The sequence below is a fragment of the Nestor notabilis genome, unplaced genomic scaffold (genome assembly GCF_000696875.1).
Source record: "Nestor notabilis isolate BGI_N333 unplaced genomic scaffold, ASM69687v1 scaffold1788, whole genome shotgun sequence".
NCBI lineage: Eukaryota > Metazoa > Chordata > Aves > Psittaciformes > Psittacidae > Nestor > Nestor notabilis.
In genome coordinates, this window is record NW_009938515.1 from 26,669 (window position 1) to 44,803 (window position 18,135).

Sequence of the window (18,135 nt, forward strand, 5' to 3'; positions counted from 1 at the left end):
TGCAAATTTTGTAAGAAAATAAAGCATTTTAATTTTTAATGTTGTCAGATATCTTTGTAATGTTCAGGAAGGAGACAGAATTTCAGTACTGTTCTGGAATACGTCTGCAAAATTATCTACCATCCATGCCTGGTTATGCAGATTGCAAAGTTTTTAGATGGCATGTGCCCTGACAGACCCCCTCAGAGAATCAGCAAGTATTTTGGTATGGAGATGAACTGTAAAATGTAGGTGAATAGTTTTCAGCCTGTTATGATTTGAATATGTGGTAAATTAGCAGAGGAACATTACATAAGTGGTCTTCGCCATCTTAGCAAGATGCTAATACTGCTGCCATGTTAACTGCCACTAGCGGATCATCCTCCTACCTAGCGTGGAAATTGCAGGCTATCAGATGTGTACAGTAAGAGGTTGACAGTGAAGTCCTGTACAATGCAAAATAGATGTCAAAAAAATCAATAAACAGCTGCTGACACACTATGGGAAAATTAATGGGTGAGGAAGAAGGTGGTGAAATGTTTCATTGTTAAGCTTTAAATAATTTTTTGAGGAAAAAAAAGAAACCTCTTTTTGTCTGTAGATACTGTTTTTAGAACAGATCTGTAAAAAAGGAAAATTCTCGTCATTTTGCACTGTGAATGTGTTAAGAAACAAGTATTTTTCTAACTATCCTTTTAGGAAGTGTTTAAGAAAGCACGTGATTTACTTTTCCAAAGTAGGTGGTTGTTTTTTCCATGGAGTCCTAGTAGTAGAAATAGCTTCTGGTTCTTTAATAGCTTTACTCCTTCCTTCCTTTGGAAATGAGTGTTACCCATAAGACAAACAAGGAACACCTCTGCTTGCTCCACTGTACAAAACCGCTAATGCACCTGCACATGGCCCTATGTCACACAAAAGCTTAGAAAACTTGAATGTAGACATTAATTTTACCTTCATAAAGGTATATGGCTCTGAAAGCAGATAGTGTTCTCAGACTGAGCTTGTAGAGCTTGACTTGGCTTGTGTTACCCAGACACATGGGGCTGAAAGAGGAACATCTATGAATCCTACACATTCAACTACAGCAGCATTTCCAAGCTCCACCATGGAAAATTGAGAGTAGATTTTTGTCCTATGGCCTAATATCATAGAATAGTTAGGGTTGGAAAGGACCTTAAGATCATCTAGTTCCAACACCACACACTAGACTATGTCACCCAAGGCTCTGTCCAACCTGGCCTTGAACACCACCAGGGTTGGAGCATTCACAACTTCCTTGGGCAACCTATTCCAGTGCCTCACCACCCTCACTGTAAAGAACTTCTTCCTTATATCTAATCTAAACTTCCCCTGTTTAAGTTTAAAGCCATTACCCCTTGTCCTACCACTACAGTCCCTAACGAAGAGACCCTCCCCAGCATCCTTGTAGGCCCCCTTCAGATATTGGAAGGCTGCTATGAGGTCTCCACGCGCCTTCTCTTCTTCAGGCTGAACAGCCCCAACTTTCTCAGCCTGTCTTCACACGGGAGGTGCTCCAGCCCCCTTATCATCCTCGTGGCCCTCCTCTGGACTTGCTCCAACAGCTCCATGTCCTTTTTATGTTGAGGACACCAGAACTGGACACAATACTCCAAGTGAGGTCTCACAAGAGCAGAGTAGAGGGGCAGGATCACCTCCTTTGACCTGCTGGTCATGCTTCTTTTGATACAGCCCAGGATACGGTTGGTTTCTGGGCTGCAAGCGCACACTGAAGCCGGCTCATGTCAAGCTCCTCATCAGCCACCACCCCCAACATATCAACATCACCATCAGAAACCAAAATTAAAAGGCAACTGGTTCTTTTTTAATGCTGTTGGAAATAGCTGAAGGGATGATGATGAAAAAAAACCACAGCTAGGGCAGCAAGACATGTTTTGGTAATTCATTCTAGCACTACTTTTCAAGCAGCCAAGAACATTAATAACCTGCAAAGGGCAATATGTATGTTCTCTAATACATTTCCTCCAGCAGTGTGGGATTGCATATTGTGATTGGAATCAAAATTATTCTTTGCTTACAAAGGTAATATTGATATCACTGTAGAATTGCACAGAAGACTGAGAAAGAGCTGTGTAATTTATTTACTTCTAAGTCTTTCCCTTGTCTTAATTTGCTGCCTTGTATTGAAATATAAAGCTAACTTTTGTTAGGGTGTGCCTCCATTCACATACATTCATTTCACGCCTTGATTTTTTTCTAGCCCCACGTATGTAACAGTGTACATTGCTGAAACAAAACTAGCACTTAAAGGAATTTTGTAGCTAGTGTATTGGAATTGTGGAGTTAGTTTTGTTTACCTTCATGACTTCTTAGGGAACAGAAGAAAGAAAGCAGCAGTGGATATGGAAAAAAATCATGAACCTAGGAAGAAGCCTGGATGCTCTTATTTTTTTTTCTGAGTTGCTTCCCTTATTCTCTTGCGTCATTGTTTTCTACTCCTTTCAGTCCACTTAGTCAAGCTAGACCACAGATACATTTGCTTATGTAAAACTAATACTATTCAAATGACTGTGTGTTAGGTTGGTGTGTTCAGTTGGTATAGTAATTGCTTATTTTTATATCTTATTGCCATTATACATGTAATACTAAGGAAGAAAAGAGAATAGATTGGTTTATAATAGAAATAGCCATCAGGGGTAGTCAAACACATAATTGAATATTTTTTTTGTTTCTTTTCCTTTTTTTCATGAATGATTCTGATAGTTTGGGTCCTGAGCATGATAAAACTATACTTAAAAACTACTAACTAATCATGCTTACTGTGTTTACTTTAAGGTTCAGGTCCCTAAACACAAGTAACTAGTGGGTATCTTAGGAGATTCTTTGTAGTGTCGCTTCTGGTCTCTCTGCCAGTCCAGAAGGGCAGAGGTCATCCTTGTACAGATACCTGCTGGAACATTTCAGGTAGCAGTAGGCACCTATGTTTAGGCAACTAAACTGTGCCCAAACACACTTTATTGAGTCATGCTCAAATAAATTGTGTGGATGAATTTGGTATTTATTCATTTGTATTTTCAGATTTTGATATTTATCTGCGTGGGTGGATAGATTAGTACTGTAGCATCTTCATCCTCACGCTGCTTCTGCATAAGGCAAACATTTGTATTCTGTTACTCTAAAGTGCAGAAGTATTACATAGCAATTAGGACTGTGAGGATAATTGCCTCTTATGGGTGCATTATGCCTCAGTTGTTTACTGCTAAGTGAAATGTGAAAAGCTGATACCAAAGCAGGCAATAATGAAGGCAAGAGCTTGACAGAAGGGAATCTATTCCTTGCTTGTAGGTTCTGAGTGAGGAACTCTTTTTATGTATGAAAAGTATGAGTCTACAGTCAGGCAAGTCTGCAGATCTTGTCAAAAAAACCTTCTACAGTGGAAAATAAGCACCATTCCCTGTGACTGTTCATCATTTATGTGGCAACCCAGTGGTGTATTTTGTGAATCCAGAGAAAAATTGTCAATTACAAATATCCACTTGCATGCTCTGTTAGCCAGCCAGAGCCTTGAAGAAGAGGGCTTTGCTCATCTCTGTCCTTCACATTTCATCTCTAAGAATGTTGTACAGTTTCTTCTGCAAAACTCATTCTATAAGCTCACTGAACTGAAATTGCCTGATTTCAATAAATCTATGATTACACATGTTATTTAGAGCATCACAGTTTGAAAGGGCATAAAATATGTATGTAATAACAAGTACAATGGGTACAGTTCTTTCTACACTGACCCCAATCACTGCTTTGAAAGAATGCCTTACACAACATTGGCAACACAAATTATTCACAAATCCTGCTACTATTTTCCTTATTTCATTCTTAACTATAAAAAAGGAGTAAACATACTTCTTAAATCTTCTTTAATACTTCTTAATCTTCTTAAATACTTCTTAAGCCATCCTAAATTAAGATCCTGCCTTTTCCACCTTGTTCTCCAAAGGGACTTTTGAAGTTCAGAATATGAATTTTTGTGAAATGTAAAAACATGCAGTTGAACTGTGAAAGACAAATTTTGTTTCTGTGTCCATGACTTTTGGTGAAAAATAAGAGAAACACATTTAGGTTTGTTAATTGTTATACCTTCTTAAAAGGGAAATGTAGGAATGTAGCCTACACACAGACTAGAGGACAGGATTTGGTGCTGAGGGTTGTTCCTTCCATTGGACATGCTATTGTCCAGTTCCCTTCTGTTGCTCTGAGATCATAGCATATGCATAAGTAGTGTAGAGAAGTTTTGAATCTAAGTGAATTAAAGAATCCAGACCACCACACTAAGGCCTTTTTATTCCAAAAACAATGGTATGTGAGACAAACAAAAAAAAAGGTATTCTGTATAATACTAAGTATTTAATGGACTATTCAGAATAAAGAACAAAATGATGAGACTCTCTCCATATCTAAATCTGTAACATCCTTTATTCACTATGTGAAAAGAAATGAGTTCCAGATAAGATACAGTTATCAAAGAGATTTGTCAGAGATATATAGAGATATATTTCTTCACAGTTTTAAAATACAGACTGTAAAATTTTTCCTTCCTGGCATGAAGTACATGATGTGTACATATCTAATATTATCTGATGTTTCACTTGTTCTCTGCCATCCTTGTATCTGAATCTGTTCTGCAGTTTCTGATTTTTATCTTCCATTTTACTGAGATTGTCAACAGGAGACAGGTGCTGTCATTTAATTTTGTATGTATTTATCTCTTAGGTCAATGGAATACTGAATAATTATATAATCTAGGCCTACTGGTATTATAAGTGATTAATATTATTGGTTAGATTAGGAGAGTATTGCCTGCTTTGTTGATCATTTAATGATATAATATGTTATTAATTTTAGTATATTTAAAGTGCCATGGTATTGTTAGTAGGCTACTGTTGAAATCTATATTCATATTGTACCTAAAGCATCTGTTCTCTTTCAATAGACAATTCCCGCTGCTCCTCCCGAAAGATTGGGTTGCCTTTTCAGTTTTACTTACTTACTTATTTTTAAATTTCTGTTTATACACTAGCCCATTATCCTCTCTGGGAAACCAGTGTTGCATTTTAAACCAGTCAGGTGAGTTGACTAGATTTGGCAACGTCCATGTGCGGAGGGCTTGAAAGGAATAATACAATTCATTCCTTGTATTTATCGCTTTCGGTAGATGGCCATTCAAGAGATAAGTCGTGGGTCAAGACTTTAATAAAATGGAGAGCTAAATGTTAAGTATATTAAAGGTCTCTGGTGATTTTTAATACCCAGTATTCAATGAGAAACTATATTTGTCATTCTAATGCAAGTTAGATAGACTAAAGTTAATTAATTAATTAATACAAGTTAATACAGTAAACCAGCATTTTAAAAGTATGTAGTATTGAAAAAATGGTGCTTGTTTTTTCTATTTCTTCTTATTTGTCACACACCATTAAACATCTTTTCCTCTAGGCTAAACTAGACATCTGCTACTTTGGCCTACTTATCAAAAGACATGAAACTTTTATTGGCATGACATCATTACGTTTAAGCTTCTTTAAAAGGTGAAGAAAATACCACCTTGAGGAATCTAGGGTGCCATTTAATATCTAGATTAACTACCTACTTTTAGCAGAGAGAAGTACTAATTTGTAAATGATCACTCAAGTTCATGCACGTTTGTGTGCATTCTCCTGCTCACACACAAGCCCCCGGAATGATTATACCCCAAATTTGTATATCAGAATGGCCACCAACCTCACCTTGGAAAGACATGAGAATAGCCTGTCAGCAAGAGCAAGGAGTTAATGATGTTGATGTGTAGACATATTTTGGGATTTATTGACATCAGGGTTGGATTTTAAGTCTCCTGAAGCTATTGTTTTAAATTGCTGGCAGATTAAAGAACACTGTGTAGCACACAGGCTTACACAGGCTATTGTAATCACTGTGATTTGTTTTCAGAACTACAAATGCAAAATGGTTTGGGATTTTTTTGTGGTTTTGTTGTTGTTGTTTGGAGGTTTTTTTAAGCTAAAATTAGAACTTAATTTCTGGAGCACAGTACTATAGGTAGATTTCTGAAGCTACAATTACAAAATATACAAGAGATTGCTGCATTCCACCTGTCAGCCTAGAGCTCTGTTTTCTCTATTCATCACGTACTTCAGTCTCAAAGGAATCCATAACATTTTCTTTCTAATGTTGATGTCAAGTATTGCCAATGGGCAAGCTACATTTTCCTTTGTCTAGATTTTTGGAAGCTCTACATACTTAGTCCACATATAGCACTGCATTTCAAAATGTAAGCATGGGAGGGAACAATTAATGGCAAACTTCTGCTTAGAAAGAAAGCAGCTATCTCTGAGTTTGGTTTTGGATTTCTCATGGTTTTTACTAAGAAACTTTTTTCCAGGAAACAATGTCGAATTGAGCATCCTAGGGGCTCACCCAAAGCAAACCACATTAGTAACTGAGTACTAGTATTTGAATATTTCTTAGTAAAAGCCTAAATAGTTTAGTATTATTTTCCATTTCTGTGTATCACCATGGGTTGTGTTACCAGGAGTGGGGGGAGGGAGAAGGGGGCGAGTGAACGAGCAGCTGCATGGTTCTGAGTTACCAGCATGGCTTAAACCACGACATTTGCTTTTCAATGGAAAGACTCTCTATAGTCCTTCCCGTTCTGAAATATGCCATGAGCATGTCAGCCAGATTTCTGTTGTGTGTGACATCTTTTTGTCTAGCTTTCTCAGAGGAATTAGATTTTGTAATTTCTTCATCCCACCAATTCCAGCAGTTCATGCGGTTAGAAGTTTTCCTAATCTTGAAGCTTAGTACAAACCTGTTATTTTTCAGCTGCAGACAAAGAGAAAAGGTGATTCCCTTCCTGAACATTCTGGTTGAGTCCTACATAGTCCCAGCAATGTTGCTTTTTTCACACGTGATATTGATAAATCATAAAATCAAAGAATCATGACAGGGTTTTGTCTGGGGAGGTCAGCCAGTCCAATCTCCATTTCCAAGCAGTCCTACAAAGGCTGGGTTAGCTTGTTCAGAGCCTTTTCCATCATGTTTTGAGTATTTCCAAAGCGTAAGATTCCATAGCCTCTCTGAGTAGCCTGTTACAGTGCTTGACCACTGCGAAAGATTTTTTTTCTTCATAGCGAGTTGAAGTTTCCAAGATGAGAGTTGTCTCTCATCCTTTTGTTTTGCACATCCAAGAGCCTGACACTTTTTTATCTGCAATTGTCCTTCATGTGCAGGAATACAGCAATTACGAATATCTCTTTGGCTGAGCATGTCCACACACCCAGCTCCCCCAGGTTCTCCTCATTATTTGATGCATTCCAGCCACTTTATTCACCCTCTGAGCCATTCCAGTTTGTTGTCAAATCTTATGTACCGAGGAGCCTAAACATTTGCATATACATACAGCCTCACCAGTGCCCCTTACAAAGGAATAGTAATCTTCCTTAACCTAGTGCTAATGCAGTCCCATACGTAGTTAGTAAGGGCATATTTCCTGTCTCATGTTTGATTTGCTATCCAGCAGGATCTCTAGGTTTGAAGAGCTGCTGTCTAACCTATTGGTCCCCAGCTGGTCCTGACACATGGGGTTGTTCCATCCTCAGTGCAAGACTTTTCACTTCTCTTTGTTGAGCTTAATGAGGTTGAGCAATTCTTCCATGTTCAGCTCGTTGAGATCTCACTGATAGGTAGTCATGCCTTCCCACATAGCAAGTGCTCCCCATATTTTATCTCTGAGCTTGGGGATACATTCCATACCTTTCTTCAAATCTTCAGTGAATACAGTGAACAATGTCAACTGCAGCGTCTTCTCCCAAGGTGTACTACTAACCAGCCATAAATTAGACTTGAAACTGTTGAACAATACCCCTTGACGCTAACAGTGCACGCTTTATACTAACTACAAGATTGTCTTCTACAGTTTCCAAACTCAGGGCCTGTTGCTTTGTCATAGAAAGAAAATGTAATCTTCTATGTGATGTTTTCTTAGCAAGTCTATGTTGTCTTCTACTAGTTTTGCAGGGATGAAGGTAGTCTGGTTAGTTGTTCTATAGGCCTGTAATTCTTCATGCATCTTCATTTAGAGTCTTAGAAATAGCCTTAAAAAAAACACCTGAACAGCATTACTTTGAGACAGCCTTTTTGAGATCTAACTTATTTGAGTGCCCTTCAGCATATCTGTTTCTTTTCTACTGCAGGCTAAGATCTTTTTCCCTTGAATTTGCATTTTTGATAATATCCGTAAGTCATAGTTGAGTTTTTTAGTGCAGACTAATACAAAAAGGACATTACATACTTCAGTCCATACTGAATATTTTTCCTTTTTGTTCAATAGCAAGCCAGTTTTCTCTTTGGTGTTCTTTTTTACCATAGTTTCTGTATCAATTATACAGTTTTGCTGCACCCTACTGATTCTGTCTTTGTGGCCAGACATCTGCACTTAGTGATTTGGCTGACTTGTCATTGGCTTCCTTCTGGTATGTAAGGTTTGAAAGTAAAGAGCATTTTTTACTTGAGTTCCTGATATTTCCTATTGGACAAAATCAATGTTCAGGCGACAACTTGGGTAACTCATTAACGGTCATTCTTTTTGCTCCAAAGAAGATGAAATCTTTTCAAGATTTAGAGGCCTGTGAGAATTTCATAGGTTATAAAAGAAAGAAATGCATTGGACCTTGTTGCTTAGGTATCTGTATTACTCTATGGATTCTTGGGTATTGTTTAATATACACAATCCAAGAATTTCTGCAAGTCCCCCGCTGTACCTGCCCTTCTGTGTAGACATATTGAATCTCTGTATTATTCAAAAGAAGAATGTCAGTCCAGCCAACCAGCACAGCAGAATAGAACAGAACACAATATTTATACAGGTTGCAAAATGTGTGTTATGTATTGTAAATTGAAGCAGTTTTAAATTGGGGTTTTTAAGTTGAAGAGTGCCTCTCTGGTTTTAGACACAACTGTCAGTTGCAACAAAAACTCTGCATTTTTCTTTCACTGAAATGCGTATCAACATTAGTAGTGTGAATGACTTGCATATAATTTGAAAAATACATGTATATGTTTCCTTAGGAACCTGCGTAGTTCCTGAGTTTTATACTGTTTGCTTTTTCAGCACATAAATCTCATCTACCTATTATCTGTTTATTTCCAGAGAATTTTGAGTCTGTCCATATAAAAGAGCTCAAGGACACTGTAGAGCTAGACAAAATGAATAGCCAAAGATTTAGCATTTTTCTTACTTATTTTGTCTCTTTCACATTTGTGAGTCATAGCATGTGGTTAATTAATGAAAGGTGGATTATTCTATTTACAATATGAAAAGTGCAGTAAATATATAGGATTTTCATTTCTAGCTGTAGAATTATCAGTGCAGCTGAAAACAACAGTTTGTTGAACAAATTTATTTTAGATTGATACTTTCAACACTTTTTTCTTTTGAAGTAAGTAAAATAACTTCTTAAGGAATAAACAGAAGAAATGGAGGAATTACATGTTATAAGGAGGAGACAGAGGTTTCTGGGATTACACAGAATCATAGAATTATAGAATTGTTTAGGTTAGAAAAAACCTTTAAAATCATCAAATCTGACAGTTAACCCAGCACTGCCAAGTTCATCACTAAACCATGTCCCTAATCTACACATCTTTTAAATACCTCCAGGGGTGGTGACTCGCCTGGATAGCTTGATCCAGTGCTCGAAATTTTTCTTAATATCCAATCTCAACTTTCCCTGGTGCAACTTGAGGCCATTACTACCTTATGCCAAGCCTTCCCATCATCCACTAAGCAAGTCACACATCATATATTATCAGAAATGTATTCCTGTAGGTAAATGGAATCCTTGGCATAGACGTATTGCCACTTCAGATTCTTTTGGAATATGTTTCATGAAAATAACCTGGCAACTCTTCATGAATTTCCACTTATAATTCCACTCGTCAGTGTTTACAACTGATAGGGTTCGCATAACTAGTATGTACGTTCGCATGCATTTCTTTGTTCGACTATAATTAACAAAAACAGCAGTTTGTGTGGAAAAGTCAAACTTCTGATCCTTAGGTTAGTCACTTAAACGCATGTTGGATCAATTAAAACAAACTGTGACATTTGTAGAAATACAATTTACTTTTTGTTCCCTCTGAAATAGCCCATTTGTTCTTCAGATGTTCAGTGGGGTGCTGGTGATGGTCTGGAACTGAAGGAGCAAATCTATTTATTTTTTTTTTAATGGTAGTGAGAAAACAAAAGTACCCTTGATCTCCCAGAGGTCTTGTTCATCTCAGCGGTGCACTGTATGGTGGAAGGTGTCCTTTGTGTGTATCTAAGACTCAGAAGAGCTTTTATTCCATAGGCTGCTTTGGCAAATCGCTCTGCATTTTAAGAAACTAATTGTGACCCTGGTCTTCAATGATCATAAGTTTTCAGATCCAACTTTTCAATTTGCACATGTTAAATAAGTCACCTGCTGAAATAATAAAGCACGATGGTTGTTGAGAGTGTTGTGAAGTGTTCCTACAGTAGTTAACTAGCATCATGTCCCTGAAGAGTAATAAGAAAAAGCGTAGGGAGCAGAACATGAAAATGGTGGCAAAAAAGACCCAGAGAAGAAAAAACACTGATTCACACAAAGAACAGTCAAATGCCAGGGGTGAGGAACTGAGGCAAAGAAAATAATTAGTGGAAGCTTAGTGAATTAGGAAGGAATTAGGAGGATCTTGACTGTGGAGATATGTAGGGATTTTCTCATTAAAGATTCCTTGCCTTCTGCTTCCTGATGAGGAGGTCAAATACAATAAAATCATGCATGGGAAACTGAAAACAGCATATACCAGGTTAAAGTGACAAATGGCAGAAGGTGATTCTGCCATTACAGGTGGAATACAAAAAGTGTGGAGCACAGTGAGGATTTTATTTCTCCAGGATAACTTGGGCATGGAGGCTTTCAGAAGCCCAGGAACTAAAAGTTGAGTTTTGATACTACCACACAAGGACAGAGAGAACTGGCCTTGGTAATAGGCTGAATGTACAGGGACTTAGAAGGGGTTGAGGTGGGTGGGGGACCTTTGACTTTTTTCTTGCTCTGAAACTAGGGGAGTTATGCTCTTTCCTTGTAGACTTCTGCCCATGTTATTGCTCAGTTATAAGGCTTGTAATTCTGAACTTCTGTTGTCTGATACTAAACAGATGCTTCAGTTTTTTTTCTCTCCAATTACATAGAAGCAATTATTTATTCACTGTTTTCATTAAACTTTAATAAATACATGAGAGACTAGCTAACATTTTGACTTGGCACATGTTAATGACTCCCTTACATCTTCATCAGCTTGAAAAAAACTGATGAAACCTACCGAAAATTAAGGCTATAAATTTACAGGTAGGGATTTCAGTCTAATCAATATTTTGCTGGTAATGATATCAGTTTATTCTTGCAAAATACATTGGTTGTAAGGTGGAGAATCAATGTCTGCAAATGAAAAACAGGTGTCAGGTTTGGCAGGGACGTTACTGTCATGATCTCTGGAGGCCAGTGGACTGTGTCAGCAAGCATAGCAGTAATTCTGTCAAATACAGTATGTGAGGAATTAATGACAAAGTTAGAAACTCTGGTTCTCATTTGTGAGCTTGAGTTCTTCAATAATATGTTCTTCTATTCTTGATTTATCTCACATCCCTTCTTCCTCTCTTTTCTTTCAAGCTGAAATTCATAATACAAAATATATGTTCTATACCTGATTTTGTTCAATTATGACATGAGGAAAGCCAGTGCAGTGTGTCAGTGTTCCTAACAGTTCCTACACAGAAGAGTGGAACATACAAACTCTATGCCCGTCTCTGTGTGCGTGACTCTACGTGGTCATGCAAACTCTAAGCAGATGTTATAAGATTAAAAAAACATTGAGGCCAGAGAAAGAGCACATAGACATGGTAAATATAAACACATTTCTTCATCAGATCCACAAACACTAACACAAAAATAAAAGTTCCAAAAATGTGATTTATGATGAAAGATATATTAAAAAAGAGGAAGCTTTTCTCCATTGTATCAGAAAGCTCTGATTCTGCAGGCTGTTTTCCCATACTAGTTGAATTTTGCCCATCTATCCGGAGGCATTTTAACAGAAAGGAAGATACTGAATAGAACGCGGCTTTGCTATTAGTTGTACTTCTCAGCTTAGGAAACACTTCACATAATGTGCTGAGTGCACACTGACTGGCTGATGAAAAAATACTCTTTATAGTTTTGCTAATACAGATGTAATGGCATCATTCAGGAAAGGGGTCTCTCCAAACTCTGTAGGACTTTGCAGCTCTCATAGTGCAGAGAGTTCAGGTCTGACATTGAAATAGTGGTCAATTTAGATCAGCTGCTCGCATTACACTGGGAGTTGCTCATCTTTGGAGGTATCTTTCCATCACTTGACAAGTCTCACTTCCTCCCTCCTCTTGTCATAACAGGAGATACCCTAACCACTCCATCACTACCAACTCCCAGTATGGCCAAATGCATCAGCAGCTGCTAAAACTCTCACCTACAAATTGTGGGAAATATCAACAGTATGATACAGTGCTGTTTCTCTATGAACAGTAAGAAGATGTCAGTCATAGAATCAGCTAGGTTAGAAAATACCTTTAAGATCATTGAGTCCAACCATTACCCTGGGACTGCGAAGTCCACCACTGAACCATGTCAGAGGGCCTCATCTACACAGTTTTTGAACACTTCCAGGGACGGCGATTCCACCAGTGCCCTGAGAAGCCTGTTCCAATGCCTGATCACCCTCTGTGTGAAGAAGTTTTTCCTAATATCCGATCTAAACCTCCTCTGACACAGCTTGAGGCCATTACCTCTTGTCCTCTCATGTGTTACCTGGGAGAAGAGACTGACCCCCACCTCACTACACCCCCCTTTCAGGTAGTTGTAAGAGAGCGATAAGGTCCCCCCAAGCCTTCTCTTCTCCTGACTAAACAACCCCAGTTCCCTCTGCTGTTCCTCACCAGACTTATTCTCCAGACCCTTCACCAGCTTCGTAGTCCTTCTCTGGACCCGCTCCAGCACCTCAGTTTCTCTCTTGCAGTGAGGGGCCCAGAACCGAACACAGTTCTTGAGGTGCGGCCTCACCAGTGCCCAGTACAGGGGGACTTCCCTGGCTACGCTATTTCTGATACAACGATGCCATCGGCCTGCTTGGCTGCCTCGGCACAAGCAGGCTCATGTTCGGCAGCCATCAAATCAGCACCCCAGGTCTCTTTCCACTGAGCAGCTTTCCAGCCACTCTTCCCCAAGCCTGTGGTGTTCATGGGCTTGTTGTGATCCAAATGCAGGACCTGGCACTTTGCCTTGTTGAACCTCATACCATTGGCCATAGCCCATCGATCCAGCCTCTCCAGATCCCTCTGCAGAGCCTTCCTATCCTTCAGCTGACCAACACTCCCAGCCAACCTGGTATTGTCCACAGATTTACTGATGGTGCACTCAACGCCCTCATCCAGATCATCAGTGAAGATATTAAACAATACTAGCCCTAACACTGAGCCCTGAGGGACACCACTAGTGACTGGTTGCCAACTTGTTGTGATGCCATTTACCACCACTCTTTGGGCTCAGCCATCCAGACAGTTTCCAACTCAGTGAAGAATCCTTCTATCCAGGCCATGAGCAGCCAATTTCTCCAGGAGAACACTGTGGGAGACAGTGTCAAAAGCTTTATTTAAATCCAAATACGCAATGTCCACAGCCTTTTCCTCATCAACCATGTGGGTCACCTTATCATATAAGGAGATCAGGTTGGTCAAGCAGGACCTGCCCTTCATGAACCCATGCTGACTGGGCCTGATCCCTCCACTTGCCCATACATGCTTTATGATGTCACTTAGGATAATCTGCTCCATGACCTTTCCCAGCACAGAGCTCAGGCTGACAGGCCTGTAGTTCCCAGGGTCTTCCTTCCTGCCCTTTATGTAGAGAGGTATCACATTGGCCAAGTTCCAATCCCCTGGGGCCGGCCCACTAGACCAGAACTGCTGATAGATGATAGATGATGGATAGTGGCTTAGTGAGCTCCTCTGCTAGCTCCTTCAGCACTCCTGGGTGTAACCCGTAGACTTGTATACATGTAAGTGAAGCAGGAGGTCTCTAAGCAATTCTTTCTGAATTATGGGGACTTCAGTCAGCTCCCCATCTCTGCCATCCAACTCAGGGAACTGAGTACCCTGAGGATGGCTGGAGTGAGTATTGAAGACTGAGGCAAAAGCAGCACTAAGTACCTGTCGTGATTTAAGCCCAGCCGGTAACTCAGAACCACGCAGCCGCTCGCTCACTCCGCTCCTTCATCCTCCCCCTGTTCCCGGAGGGATGGGGAGGAGAATTGGAGGAATGTAACTCCCACGGGTTGCTATAACAGCACTCCAGTAACTAAGGTATAATACAAACCACTACTGCTACCAATAATAATGATAAGGGAAATAACAAGGGGAGAGGACACAACCGCTCACCACCCGCCGACCGATACCCAGCCTGACCCGAGCAGCGATCTGGGCCTTCCGGGTAACTCCCCCCAGTTTCTATACTGGGCATGACATGCTGGGGTATGGAATAGCCCTTTGGCCAGTTTGGGTCAGGTGTCCTGCCTCTGCTTCCTCCCGGCTTCCCTTCCTCTCTGGCAGAGCATGAGACTGAAAAGTCCTTTGTCGGAATAAACATTACTTAGCAAGAACTGAAAGCATCGGTGTTATCAGCGTTGTTCCCAGACTGAAAGTCAAAACAACAGCACTGCACCAGCTACTAAGAAGGAGGACAAACGACTGCTCTAGCTGAACCCAGGACAGTATCCACATCATCCTCAGTCACTAGCTTTCCCCCAGTATCCAGTAGAAGATGGAGGTTCTCCTTGGCCCTCCTTTTATTGCTAATATATTTGAAAAAGTACTTTTTATTGTCTTTTATGGCAGTGGCCAGATTTAGCTCCATCTGTGCCTTCACCTTTCTAACCTTCTCTTTATGTAACCTTACAACACCCTTGTACTTCTCATGGGGTGACTGTCCCTTCTTTCACAGGTGATAGATTCTCTTTTTCCCTGAGTTCAAGCAATATCTCCCTGTTCAGCCAGGCTGGTCTCTTCCCTGCTTGTTTGATTTTCGGCACAATAGGGAGGGACCACCTGCTCCTTAAGGATTTCATTCTTGAAGGGTGTCCACCTTTCCTGGACCCCCAGTCCTTTGTTTCCCAAGGAATTCTGCCAAGCAGCATTCTAAACAGGCCAAAGTCAGCCCTCCAGAAGTCTAAGGTGGAGGTTTTGCTGACCTTCTCCCTGACTTCTCCAAGTATTGAAAATTCAATCATTTCGTGATCACTTTGCCCAAGATGGCCTCCAACCGTCACATCACCCAACAGCCCTTCTCTGTTTGGGAACAGCAGCAAATCCAGCCAGGCATCTTCCCTAGTTGGCTCAGTAACCAGCTGGGTTAGGAAATTATCTTCCACATCCTCCAAGAACCTCCTGGATTGTTCTTTCTCTGCTGTGTTCTACTTTCAGCAGACATGTGGTAGGTTGAAGTCCCCCATGAGAATAAGGGCAAGTGATCGTGAAACTTCTCCCACTTGTTAAAACACTTCATCTATAGCTTCATCCTGGCTGGGTGATCTATAACAGACTCCTGATAACCAGGATTTCAGCTTGATTTGCCTTCCCCCTAATCTTCAGCCACAAACATTCAGCCTTCTCACTCACAACATTGAGTTCAAGGCAGTCGATGCATGCCCTGACATACAATGCAACCCCACCACCTCTTTTTCCTTGCCTAATCCCGTCTGTAAAGCCTGTAGCCATCCACTGCAGCACTCCAATCATGCAAGTCATTCCATCACATTTCTGTGATGATGATTATGTCATGGTTTCCCTGCTGCATAATGGTTTCCAGCCCCGATTTAAGTTGCCCTGTGGATCTGGACTCCAACAGCAGCACACTACCCTGTGGCTCATGTCTAGCGAGCCTGGTATTATCCCCTTCCCACTTCGAACCCAGTTTAAAGCTTTCTCTATAAGCCCTGCTAGCTCCTGGGCTAGAATCCTTTTCCCCCTTTGGGACAGGCATACCCCAACTGCAGGCCTGGAGCTGTATAAACTGACCCATGGTCACAAACCCCAAAATTCTGGTGCTGTCATGTCCTTCCTGGCCAACAGAAAAGACTTAGTTTCCTTCTCTTTGTGTAACGAGGATGCCATCATAGAGCACCTTCTCAGTGACCACCAGTCACTCGCACTCCCAAGGGCGGTGTTCAGGGTTGGTGCCACGCACTATGAGTCATCTGCTCACATCAGATGAGCTGCCCCTCTCCTTGGCAAGTCCTGTAGGGGATATGGGGCTCCCAGCTGACATATCTGTACACTTGCAGTGCTTTGCAGGAGACAGACTTGACCTTTAATTCTGATTATACTTTCATACTGAATAAAACACAAAGCCTGGATATTCTATCACAATTCTTCTTTGCAAAAGCAGAGCAAGACATGAAGTATGTGCAGAGTTGCTCTCTCCCTAAGACTCCACATGTCACCTGAGACAAAGACATGGCATGGGACCAGAAGTTATGGTATGCCCGTCTTTTAAATAAACCTAAAACTATTGCCTGCTTTCCTTCATCAAAGCTGCTAATAAATGAGGAGCTTTTGCTAAAGATGCCATGTCTTTTGTACACGCCTCCAGTTAGGTACACAATTCACCTTATTTCATAATAGTACCTTAGACATCTGAAAATAAAATCATGAGGCTTTTAAGCAATTCTCACCTTATATTTCTAGGTATTAGCTAGTCAGTGGACTGCTGAGGGAAACTTTACAGCGAACTGAAAAGAGGGAATATACTCATATTTCCATGCCTTTTAGTAAAAGAAATCAGTGTATTCCAGAAATGGTGTTTTCCTGATACATTTGTATGCCTGCAAAGCAAAGATTGCACATGGGAAATGAATACAGCATTAAGTTATTGTGGCTTTATGGTATTAGCTTCAAGCAGTGATAATATCCTTTTGATACTTCCATTGGGGTCTTAGACTCCCTGGAGAACCTTGACATTCGTCATGAAATCTTAGGCTTCAACATTCTTTGTTTATTGCTGTTTCATTTTCCAGTAGGGAGATCTGTAAACTTAAATTCTTGTCTTTTATCACATGTGGAAACCATATGAATCAGGTAGATTAAATCTTTTGCCCAGTGGATAAATGTGGATCCGATATTTCATCTCAGACTGGATATTAAGAGCTGAACAAATGTGCTCATCTTTGGCAAAGGAAGTTGCCAGCCTTCTACCTTGCAGGAAAATGACCAAGCAAAACTGGCTTGTTCACAGAAATTGAATTGCTCTAGGAAAATGTCATGACAAATTTCAAGACTAAATTTGTAATCAGTCTGGTAAGACAGCTTTTGCTTGACAATCACAACAATCTAGTTGTCACATGGACTTTTGAGGTGTATGTTGCACCCATTTCAAAGCCTAAAGATAGTGCTTTCCTGAAGAACTTATCAGAATGTTACATTGGAGCATATACAAAACAGGAATATCATTAACGCCAAACCTATTTACAAATCCATTTGCTAGGAATCACAAACTTACAGGGCTACGGTGCGAATGAAGCATAGACAGCAAAGCTTGTGAGGACTGGAGAGAATGCTTTCCCAGCAGAGATGTTTCCAGATTGAATTTATAGATATAATCAATTGCCAACATTATTTCATAAATAAAGGAAAAGTAGATTCATGGAGGCTTCTACTATTCCTAGATACTCCATATTGCCATATTCCTAGATATGGTAAATGCTTTCATTTGATAGGCAACACCTTCATAACTTCTGTTAATAAAATAAACCAATGATGTATAATAGCATAGACGAGTTGTGTTACTCCTGAAGACACTGAAATGAATGGATATAAACAAAGCTGTATGCCTAAGGTTTTGGCCACCCCCTATTAAATGCTCATGCATTATTGTGAATGAAAGAATTTCTCACATAAAATGCAGACTAACTGTGCTGTATCGCAGTGTATACCTAGCTGAGTTTTAAGATATAAACACTTCTTGGTGTACTTTTAGGATTTTACAAAACATACATAACCTACAGTAAAAATCATAG

General features: G+C 40.1%; 1 pseudogene; it reads right to left on the minus strand.

The window, feature by feature from the left end:
• Positions 1 to 1,625: 1,625 nt before the first annotated feature.
• LOC104409463 lies at positions 1,626 to 15,351 on the minus strand (annotated as a pseudogene).
• Positions 15,352 to 18,135: the final 2,784 nt, after the last annotated feature.